Source organism: Scleropages formosus, chromosome 15, assembly GCF_900964775.1.
Source record: "Scleropages formosus chromosome 15, fSclFor1.1, whole genome shotgun sequence".
NCBI lineage: Eukaryota > Metazoa > Chordata > Actinopteri > Osteoglossiformes > Osteoglossidae > Scleropages > Scleropages formosus.
The window spans coordinates 27,136,500-27,148,525 of record NC_041820.1 but is presented as its reverse complement, the minus strand read 5'-3'; the positions used below and the strand labels follow the sequence as shown (position 1 = coordinate 27,148,525).

Sequence of the window (12,026 nt, the reverse complement as noted above, 5' to 3'; positions counted from 1 at the left end):
AGAATTGCTTTTGAAGCGAAATACTCATAATTATCTGAACAACATAAAATATTCACCAATAATATAGCAGGAAATTTAGGAAGAAGGGAACGTCAGGAATGTGGATGGATAAATAATTCAGTTACTCATGGTAAATTTACCTCAGAAATATTCGCTACAGTCACTCAGTCTAGATGATTCGTCTTCACGGAGATTATTTAGAAGTAATGGTGAAGAAGTAACCGTATGAGAACACGGTTCCGTCGCGTAAACCTCACCGAGTGTCAGACGTGTGTTCGCTTCACTGTGCAAAAATGCGGTCACGAGACAAGTGACTTTTTGGGCGAAGTGACTGTGGCGCGGGACGCGGCGGCGGCGCGAGACGGCGTGCTGTGTGTGGCGCGCGGGGCCCGCGCGTGGAAACTGGCCGACGACACAGGACTGTGCGACTGCGAGTGTGTGTGTGTGTGTGTGTGTGTGTGTGTGCGCGTGCGTTTCTGCGCGGCCTGCCAACACTGACCACCGTGAAGTCAGAAGTATTGCTGCGGGAAACGGGCAGCTGACCGCCGTCCGACTTCTGCCCACGGGGCGGCTGTCCGCACGTTCCCCGCGCCGCGAAACGCACGTGCTCTGGCCCGGGTTCGTTCACTTCTCCGCTCCACAGAGCGCGGGAACGCTGAGCGCGAGCGCGGCCCCGCTGCGCTGCTGCCCTGCTGCGCGCGCCTAAGTTAAGTACACGTGATGAATCAGCAAAGAATAATAATATTAATAAAACTAACTTTTAATTATCACTCATTTTTTTCAAACCATATTTACAGTATTGGTTTATTCTACAACGGACACGCATACAGGGTTCTGATGGATCATCATCAGTATTACTTTTCTAAGCAGTAGAAAAGCCTTCAAGACGTTGTGAAATACGTGCCATGAAAGGCGCTGAGTAAACGAGACGAGACGAGACGAGACGAGTGCGGCGCTCCGGTTCACCTGTGCTGCTGCTGCGTGGAGGTGAGCTGAGGTGAGGTGAGGTGACGTTAAGTTAGGTGAGGTGCGCGAGAAGAGGTGGTAGAAAGGCGCGTGCGCGTGCGGACAGACAGACGGACGGAGAGAGAGGAGGCCTGCCGCACACCGGGCCGCATGGAGGTGCGCATGCAGGTGGAGATCTTGGAGGCTTACTCTACCTTCTCACACAGGTGGCTCATGGCGAGTCCCCAGAGTGCCACTGCACGCGAGAGGCGCGTCCCCGTGTTATAGCGCGAGTGACAGCTCGCGTCTCAACCCCTCCTACGCGACTCCCCCTCGGACTGCACCCCCCCCCCAACACACACACACACACACACACACACACACACACACACACACACACAGGCCCTTGATGAGACACTGCACCACTGCAACCGCTCGGACCCCTTCACACACCTCGCCTCAGAGGGGTCACAGTCCCGGCATAATAATTTGGGTAACAGTGACTGACCCCCCGCCGCCCTGCCTAAGTATGTGCGTGTCTGTGTGTGTGTGGCGGCCGGCGGGCCGGACAAACCTTGTACACGTTCGGTTCCACAGCAGCTCATCAATAAAGTAGGAGAGGCCGGACAGGTGACAGGTGATGCAGGTGTGTCACAGGTGTCTGGGGGTGCGAGGGAGCAGGTGGACTGTGTAGGGTCCGGATGAGTGAATACACACCCCCCCCCCCACACACACACACACACACACACACACACACACACACCACACTGACACTCCCCGTGTACACAGGCACGCCAGCCCTATCATGCACAGTTGTTCTTATTCCAGAGCACGACGATCAATACACACACAGTGCAACACACACGTACACATTTCTGTGTAACGTCAGCAGCGAAAAATGACCGTAGAAAATTTCATGTAGTCGCATCTAATTTAGCAAAATGTCCCGTGCGAACTTAAATAATCACTTATTTCGATTTACAGCGCATATCATCCGCGTTTCTTAAAAACTGCTTATCATGAAGCGCATAAATGGTCCTGTGATCACAAGGTTGTATTCATTGCCATTTCAAACATTACGTGTTTATTATATTTTCTCTTAGCTTGTCTGACCTGTCCAGCTCAATGTGTGTGTGTGTGTGTGTGTGTGTGTGTGTGCGCGCGCGCTTGCGTGTGTGTGGGGTGAGAATACAAACGCGGCCGCTAGAGGGCGCGTTGTTTCACGAGAAGGACCCGGACAGGTGAGTGGTTTTTACCTCATTACGGACAGATTTACATGATTATTGAACAACATAAGTTCTAACAAGGGTTGTACAAATTAATAAATTGTTAAAATGCTGCATATTTTGTTCACCTCTATTCACATGAAGCAGAAATTTGACTACAGGGAAATTTTTTTTCAAATAAACGGCACCTTTTTCATTCATTCATTCATTTAACAACAAATATTTCAATATAATTTTACGCGCAAAAAGAATTAAAAAAAAAATTCTGACCGATGTTTCCAGGACTTTTTTCGTATGTGAAATTACACTGTATCTTGATGCTACGTTTAATACTTCATTTCCGTTCCTTCTCTGCTTTGTTCTTTACTTCTAGATATTTATAGAGTTTTGATGCGTTTTTCCAATTTTCTCTCGAAACCTTTCGGGCCTTCATCACAGTAAACGAACGCAATTTGTACAAATAACAGGGGGATCACTTTCCCCTGGCCAGAAATCTCTGTGAGAGGTATAAATTAAGAGGTCAGATTATCTGTACAAAGAGAAAATCTATAAAGGCAATTTGTTAAAGGTGTGGGATTCCTGCCAGAAGGAGTGCAACAGCGCTGCCCGGAGATGGGTACTAACGAGTTACATTTACTCCAGTACTTGTACTTCAACTATACATTTCTGGAGAAAGTACTTTTCAGAATAGTTTTCGGCTTTGATACTTTTTAATATTATTATTAGTGGATCTGATGAGAAAATTGTATTTTTCTTTTGTTATTTCCGACACCCTTTTGTCATTACTTTTGAATTTTTAACATATAATATTTTAACTTCATAGTCTTGGAACTATTCAAGTCCCTGGAACTGCGACGCGTGACGTCATCAATGGATTTGATTGGCTACCTCTGGTTGTGAAACACAGTCACTGTTACAGCGAACCCATAACCACAATTCTTGACTGCCATCGGACTTATTTCATTGGTCACCGTGGGCTCTCAGACACTGTTTTCCCTGCACTGAAACCAATCAGAGCGAAGAGTTGATTTTTGTCGCACATTGATTGACATCCTACTTCATTCATTTTTCAGGGAACGGAACTATGGGGGGAATTAAAGTTTAAAGAGTCTGAGTACATGAAGAATCATTTTTTTAACATATTGCAAGAGTTTGACTGTATAAAAGATAAGCCGATTTATATTTATGAACAGAGTTATTAAGTGGCTTACTTCTGTTTTATTAATTTATGCATATCGATTAAGAAACTCTAAAAATATATATAGACAGGTTAAAACCTACTTTAAATGCAAAGTTTTTTGTTTGCTTACGACTGCTACTGGAGAGTGTAAATATCTGATTTCAGAATTAAGTTCTGGAGAGTTGGGAAGTGTTTGCAAATGAATGTAAACTGATGCGGTGATTGATATGATAACTGAATCTGACTCAAGTGTGATGGCCAACAGTAACTGGACACAGACTGTGTTTTTCAGAGCTTGCTTCATTTTGGTGAATAATCTATTTTGTTTAATAAAAATGTGGCACCCAGGGTAGTGTTAGGACAAATGTTCAATTATAGCAAATGACTAACTGTTTATTATGTGCCATTTTTGTTACTTAATTTTGAATGTGACTTGAAAACTCAAAACATCATAAGCATTATAGTAAAGCTGAATAGTTTTTCCACTGAAGCCCAGACCCCACTCTAGAATGGAGAAGCAGTTATCAACAGTGACTGAGTAATACCTCGCAGACTTTTATTTATTTGATTATCTTAAATGACTATACTTACTTTGGCACATCTGGCATAAAAGATTTATTTTACCGAAAAGGAACACATATATTTTTCTATGAGTGAAAAAAGTGCATTAAGCTGTTACCACTGCCCGTGGTTCAGAACGTTACAAAACTTAATTAGAATGAAAATAACTTGATGCTTTATTGCTGTCATTTTTTTTTTTTTTAACTGATGCTTTTTACTTTTATTTGAGTAAACTTGTGCACAAGTGCTGAGTAATTTTTCAAACTTACTTCTATTTGTGCACTGTTTTGGAGTATTCTACCTACGTCTGGTGGTGTCTCTGAGGGCTCGCAACGAAAAGACTCTCTGCACGGATGTGGATAATATTTCGGTGTGTTTACAGCCAGAGATTTAGCCTGCTGTGTCTGAGATATTTCCTACATAGGGTAATAAAACCACTAACCAGTACAGAAATCCTTTGAGAAAGAATAATTAAACAAAACATAAAGCACCACTCTTCACATTTCATAAAGTGTGTCTGAGTTTGAGGGAGAAGGTAGTGTAGTATTTACAGTCTAAACTTTGATCATTCAAATCCCTCTCCTGCTGCGGTACCCGTAATCAAGGTACTTTCCCTGAACGGACACAGTAAAAACATCTTGCTCTGTAAACGGTTAAATCGTGAGCTGCATTGCAAAGATATGTCAGCTAAATAAAGATTAATAATGATTTCTGACTTGTGGTGATAAGGTACTTGTGAGTTCCAAGTGAAAGATGTTGTGCATTTAATTTAATTTAATAAGCAAACAACACATTATTTTCTTTAAAAAAAAAAAAAAAGTGAAATTTAATAACATTACTGAATTATAATATTTTCTGCTCGGTGTGTGGCCTGCCTCACAGGCGGTACTTCCAGTACAGAATCCAGACCATCACGAACATGCTTAAGGGGAACAAAGGAAGCCCCCCCCCGCCCTCCCCCGATGACAGAAAGTATAAAATAAGCACTGAGTGTCACAAAATATTTCACCTGTAGTGTCACAGCACTGGAACGCTCATGATAATTATGAGGATGATGACAATAACAATAACGTCATGTCGACACAAGCAGGCTGAGCAGGTAAGCGAAACACGAGAAACACGGGAGTGCCATCGCCGTTGTTTCGGCGCGGTATCAGCGCTGCACTAGTGAGGTCCCAGCGTCAAAGGAAGCGGGCATCCATCTCATCCCTCAAGCAAACGGTTCATAATTCACAAACAGAGCATTTTTCTTCCCTCCGTTCAAACCGAATCACGGAGCGGCTCGTGGCGGCTCTCTCCCGCCTCGTGACCCACCCCCACCCGAGCTCCCTCTTCCCAAATTTCATTTGGAATCCACGGCGCTCCGTCTCTGGATTCAGTGCACCTCAGCGCACAGATTTACTTTCTTAACAAATGTGGACAGGGCACCTAAGTGGTTTTTGAAATCTTTCGATGGAGTTTGGAGTGCCTGTGTAACATTGCATAAGCGTGTGTCTGGGTGCGCGCGCGTGTGTGCGCTCCGTCCCCACACTCTCTGCCTCCGAGATCCCGGCACTTGGTGGAAAGGCGGCCGGGAAATGAGATAAGGACGTCTGATTCATGGAATCTGACAGGAAATCTATGGGCCGCAATGTTTATAATCCAGCCATTATTGCAGGACCAAATGAAAGAACAATAATCCAATCGTTTACTGCATATTTACCTGAGGCAGATTTTCGGCTGTGTCGCCGGCGCTCGGAGGGGGGTGAGCCGCGGACGGCCGGTCGGGGGCCACGTGGCGTAAATTGGGAGTGGAAGAAGAAGAGCCAAGGTGCACTTTGCGGAGGTGCGCGGCGGCAGACTGTAAGGGAAGCCGGTGCCCGTCTCTTCGCTGACGCCCTCCTCCAGGCCAGAAGCACTGAGCCAGAGTCCTCAGTGGTGACAGCAGCTGCTTTGCCCTGTTGCGTGGTGCGCTTGGATGGTTTGGACCAACATTGCTACACGGGACGCTTGGTCCCCCCACCCCCGTTCAAGTCGCTCTTGGCCTCCGCTCACGATGTGGAGAAGCGACGGCTGTGCTCGGTGGCCCAACGCCCTAGAGGCTGGGAGGAGGACGCAACGCTGAGCCCACCGGTCCGGTTTCGGGGCCCGGTGCGGGCAGAGCGGCTCCGGATGATCGCCGAGACGCCGCCCCCGAGGCGCACGCCTCTTCCGAACACGTCTGCGGAGGAGGCGGCAAACACAGGGGCGCACGGGGCCCGCTCCCTGTAAATTCATTCAGCGCTAACAAGGCCCTCGGACGAAGGTTTTGACGGCACCCGTGGCCCCCTCCCTGTGTTTTTGAGGGAATAGCGCTTTATCTCGTAGCTGAAAAGTGAGGAAGGAGCTGCCCTTATCTGTCAATAAACAGTAATTAGATTTCAGTGCCGATAGCGTCAATTGCTTTCTAATCTAGCTGTCGACCTGGACGTTTGTAATTAAAATCCTGATTGATAAAGGGCTACGAGCCCATCCGCACCGGCACCTATCTGACCCTGCTTCCAAGTCTCATATAAGACAAACAAGAGAAAAAGATGGTGAAGAGCGAACGCCGGAGGAAGGGGCCACACCTCTCATTGATCCCGGCTATCGGCGCTCCTGTGTTTGTCAGAGCTATAAAATGTACATTATCACCATCAGAACTGAACATGATTATGTGTAAGTCAGTAAGTTTTATTGGTTTCCGGGGAAACCGCATTCTTGTCTCTCGCACTCTTCTCAAATGCAAAGGTTGAGGCCCATGCGTTTAGCAGAAAGTCAAACAGTCGCTTCCCTTCATGCTGTTTCGCTACTTGTTTGAGTTTGAAACAGTTCGCAGTAACATTGAAAAGAGTCTTTTAAATGTTTATCTTTTAATTTTTATACCGCTGTTCCCATCGTTACTTCTGAAATCCTTTGTTACTTTCAACTAGTATTTGAGAAATCAGTGATTTTCACTTCCGTACCTTTCCTATACTTTTCAATGAGAGGCTGAGCAACATCGGACGTTCGGACACGACTTCGGGACTCATCATTTCCATCGATTAATACCAACAGTGTGTCACTTTTTAAAGAACGCGAGCTGAACACATCCTCGAAAGCGCCTCTGCCTTCGTACTGGAACATGTGAGGTTCACTGGGTGCCCTAATGATGCGTTTGAGCCGCAGTTACGACATGAGGGGTGCAGTCACACCCTGGAAGGAGAAAGGAAACAGACAAAATAAGGCAGCTTCAAGTCCTCCGGGTTAAAGGTTAAACAATTATGAGAAAAAGTTTGTGAACCCTTTGAGATGTTAAAGAACCGTCTTTAAAAAATAATGCATGAAGACTCAGAAAATGTGATCTGATCTGCATCTAAGTCACATTATTATTATTATTATTATTATTGGATGAACTTGGATGAAGACCAAATCACATTTTCAGAGCCATTCATGCAGAAACCCAGATAATTCCCAAGGTTTCACAAACTTTGGCTTTCTCCAGTACATGCCTTTCTTGTCTACCCGGACGAGTCAAGACCTCTGGCGTGACACTAACCCGTGCGTTGGGCAGAGATGTCAAGCGTGTGAACTTGAATGTGAAAGGAGACCTGCTCTTCACACCGGGCTCTTCTCCACGGAGGGGCTGAAATTCAGTGACCAGTAATGAGGGGGCGGGTGGCACATAGTTTAAAGCTGGCAGGGAGGAGACACAATGCCCCGGGCTAACGTGAGGGCCAACAAAGAAAGGAAGGCAAGAAGGGGACGAGAGCGCCTTCATCTCGCAGACCAGCGGGCCTCTGAACCAGGCAGGGCACCTAAACGGAGGCCCGGTGGGGGGGTCACAGACCACCAGACGCTCCTTCCGCTCACACGGAGGGTCCCTCGGGAGGGCATCCTAGGATGGTGTGATGGGGTCCAGCATTGTTCAACAACACCACCGCCTCCAGGGTTCGCTGTCATCGGGAGAACGCCGGCTCTCAGTAGGAAGTGATAGAAAAAGTATGTACTGTGGGGGGGTGTCGGGGGTGCGGTGGCGCAGTGGGTTGGACCGGGTCCTTCTCTTCGGTGGGTCTGGGGTTCGAGTCCCGCTTGGGGTGCCTTGCGGCGGACTGGCGTCCCGTCCTGGGTGTGTCCCCTCCCCCTCCGGCCTTACGCCCTGTGTTACCGGGTAGGCTCCGGTTCCGCGCGACCCCGTATGGGACAAGCAGTTCAGAAAATGTGTGTGTGTGTGTGTGTATACTGTGGGGGGCGGTAAAACTTATCAGGTTATGAAAAATACAAAGGGCCTGTGCACTGGACCTTTCACAGAGTCCTTTCTGTTCCCACATCGCCATGACAGACTCCTTTAACAGGGCGGTTGCTTTGGCACGGGGAGCCGCCCGGCGCGATCAGCTGCCTCCGAATGGCTGAGGGCTGAACCCGTGTTAATAAAAGATCGTTTTCTCGGTATTCCGTCCTTGTGCTCACTTTCCCTGTCTGTTTTCTTTCAAGGAAGCCTGAGCTGTAGAAAGCTTGGTGGGCTCGTGACCTTCCCTGTCCAGCGGTGGTCACCCGGTGTGCCGTCACGTGCTGGGGTGGGCATCGGGCCCAGGTAGGCAAGCACGGGGCCGGGACCGGGACCCTCAACCCCGGTGCGAGCCTAGAGCCGCACGCGGTAGATCAGCAGGGCCTCACTTGTCAGCGTGCCTCCGCGAGAACTTAATAAATCACAAATTAAAAGTTGGGGGTGGGAGGAAGGGGGAGAAGCCCAGAAAGCAGTCTTCCAGGAACTCATTTGCTTCTTAATGGAAGGCAAAATTTACGAAGGAAAACTTCCATTGGGCACAAAATGAACTTTCTTTAGTTTTCAATTTTGGATGCCAGGAAGGAGATTGAGATTGATAAAGGCTGGCAGAAGCAGTCCATGCGCGTTCCATCACCACGGTTTACTTATCCGTGCGTGATGTCCCAGGCAACAAAGTCCTTTACGTGTAGCCGCCCTCAGGAGGAAAGAAAGTCTTCTAAGGAGGACTCGAACTTTGCTCGACTGTTTGCCGACATCGTGTGCGGAGCAAAGCAGGTTTTCCAAAATGAATGCATATCTGCTTTACAGCTGTGGGATTATTTCTGCCATCTGGATTAGAATCGTATCAACTTCCTAAGACAATGCTTTCACTTGAGGTGTCCTACAGCGTTGCGGCCGAATCATGTCTCGCACGGACATGAGGCTGTTCTTCAAGGGCGGCCGATCCACACGTTGACCCTGCGCTTTGGTGTCGCTGTGAACGAGGGACACCCCGTGGCATCACGGGAAGTGCGAGCAGAGATGATCGGCGGCAGCCCCACCCCACAGCTGTCTGTCTACCGCTCCGGATAAATTGAGGCTGCTGATGACAGGGAAGGGGCGCTGCTTCTGGAAGTGGGCACCTGCAGGCGCTACTGGGGCCAGACTTCAATTAACTCACGGACCCGGTGACTTTTCCGTGGTCTCTAGACCCCAGTTTCACACAGTGCCCAGCGGCTGGGCGAGCTGGCAGGCTCAGTTTGAGCTGCCGTAATATAATCCCGTGCCAAGGGACCCGGTCCTGTCACTAAGCCCACGGTAGATACCAGCTGATGCTTCTCAGCCAACAGAATCCAGACTTCCTGCTGCAATGCAAGCTTCTAGTTGAGTGAAAATCTGACAGATACTCTTTGTGAATTCAGCCGTGATGACCTCTGACCTGTGCCTTGCCTTACCTTGCTCATCTCTAAGCAATTTCAGTCACCTTATTTTCAATAAGGCTCTCTTTAAGCTCACGGAGCCGTGTTTGAACAGCAGCATCGGTGTCAGGCTGCATATTTCCACCGCGCTAATGCGGTGAAAGTCCAGCCGGGGCTGTGAGGAACCCGTACGAGTGCATCATCTCTTAATTAGTCTTACAGCTGTAAGTTTAAAAGGTTTACGGCACATATTCTCTGTGCATACATGTGTGTAATAAATAAGAAGCGCCTTGGCTGTGCGGAGTGGGCCAGCCTCGGAGCGGTAAACACGGTGCTAAATCACAGCTAGTAAAAGTCTGTTCGCAGGTACGATTAGAAATCCGCGTCGCCACAAGCGGGCTTTGGTGTGCAACTTCCATGAATGACATGTATTTCAGCCCCGTGCCTGCCTAATGTCCCAAAGAGATGGAGGTGGGGAGCCGGCGGCCTTTAATTGCATGGCGCCCAGGCTGTGACCTGGCCCGGTGTCGAGGAGGCACTGGATTTACAGTGAAAGGGCAGGGCGGTCGTAAGTTTTACCGGCCTGGGGCTGCGTCACTATGCAGACAACTTCATTGAGGGCCAGATACACACATACGAACAGTGTACAGGTGGTTCCCGATTTGCGACGGGCTTACGTTCCCCGAAACCCATCATAAGTGGAAAATATCGTAAGTCGGAGACGCATTTCACGCCCGATGCACACCTCTGCGTGACAGACTGGGAGATGCGGATCGCTGCCGCTGCCCAGCGTTGCGAGAGAGTATCGCTCCGCGTATCGCTTACCCAGGAAAAAATCAGAATTCAGAATTCGAAGTACAGTTTCTATTGAATGTCTATCGGCAGCTCATGGTCGTAAAGTCGAAAAAATCGCAAGTCGAACCATCGTAAATCTGGGACCACCTGACTTCGCTGGAGTCACCGCATCAGGTTTGTTTTTAGCAGCATTTGCGCTCCTTATCTTTGGCAGCACATGTACGGTGCCAAGAGGTTATAAACAGAGCAAAAAGAAGACGGGAACTTTGTTCAAGGCTTCGCTGTAGCATGTCGCTGCAGCACACTGTTTGCATCTTCAGGTCTGCACGATCTGAACGGCTGCTTACGCACACTTCTTGGAAAGATGGGCTTGGGTGTAAAGTCAAGAACGAACAGCCTCCTAATAGGCGAATAAAACACTCATAAGGCAAGTGCAGCCTTTGCTGGGGAAAATGAATATTTCTATTCAGTCCATATTTTTGCTTGATGTAGCAGGGCATTTAATATCTCAGGGCGAAGTGTGGAAATGTTCCACCGGGAAGCATAAAGCAGCTATTATGGCAGATAAAGAGTGAATAAACCAAGGACAGATCGAGTTAACCCCCTGTGGGACATAACGGTGAAACGACAGGGAATGAATCCCATTCACAAATATAAGCACTTCCTGGGGATTCCTTTACTGTCATGTTTTATGCATCTTTAAAAGACAAAACTGCAAAAACACATTGTCTGGAAAATCATATCATCATCCTATCTCCCCAGCTTTTCAGTCCATACATTTCTCACACACATACACACACGCTGTCTGAAGCCGCTCATCCTGAGCGGAGTCACGGAGAACCGGAGCCTAACCCGGCAGCACAAAGCGCAAGGCCGGAGGGGGAGGGGACACACCCAGGATGGGACGCCAGTCCATCGCAAGGCACCCCAAGCAGGACTCGAACCCTAGACCTGCCAGAGAGCAGGCACAGGCCAAACCCGTTGCACCACCGCACCCTCCTATACAACAATTTATAACTGCAAAATTCTTAAACAAACATTTACACGTTTACGATGCATTTACGATGATCCAGGGAAAAGTCGGAAAGAGGTGAGTTTTGAGACCCTTCTTAAATGTAGGGACGTACTCAGCAGTACTGCGTGAGAGGGGGAGGTCATAACACCGCGTTGGAGTCGGAACCGAAAATCTTTCCGCTTTTGATTTTAGACCTTTTGTGCGTTGGCCCATCAAGTGGGCAGAGGCGGAGGAGCGAGGCAGTCCGGCCGGGGTGTAGCAAGTGATCGGGTCTTGTAGATATCGGGGAGCGGATCCATTGATGGTTGTGTGGGCCGTAAGCAGAATCTTGATAGGAAGCCAACGCAGAGACGGCAGAAGGGAGATACATGGGAACCCTTCGGCAGGTGAAACACAAGTCACAGCAGCGTTCTATATCAGCTGGAGAGGAGAGTGAATAAAACGTAACACTGTGGGGTGTATACACCAACATAAACTGTACTGTACACATTGCTATTAACAACACTTCAGTCTATACATGCAGATATAAATAGAACCTGTCCCCTTGAAAGTTCAATAGTTAATGGTTCAGTTTGTAAGAACTAGTAGTAGTCGTATAGAGCGCCAACAGTGGTGTTATTTAATGGTTCAAGGTGTGTTACAA

The 12,026-nt window shown here is 48.1% G+C and overlaps 1 protein-coding gene across 3 annotated transcripts in view; it reads right to left on the bottom strand.

Moving 5' to 3' along the window:
• Positions 1-1,229, bottom strand: part of esrrb (estrogen-related receptor beta) — a 61,908-nt gene extending 60,679 nt beyond the window's left edge. Inside the window, exon 1 of one of the 3 annotated variants that reach the window (XM_029258782.1) lies at positions 1,161-1,229. The gene's annotated coding sequence lies outside the window, so the exon portion shown is untranslated. Of the gene's footprint in view, positions 1-140; positions 181-499; positions 551-1,160 lie in introns of those variants that run through there. The other 2 variants (XM_018746077.2, XM_029258783.1) reach the window with 2 other exon arrangements.
• Positions 1,230-12,026: the final 10,797 nt, after the last annotated feature.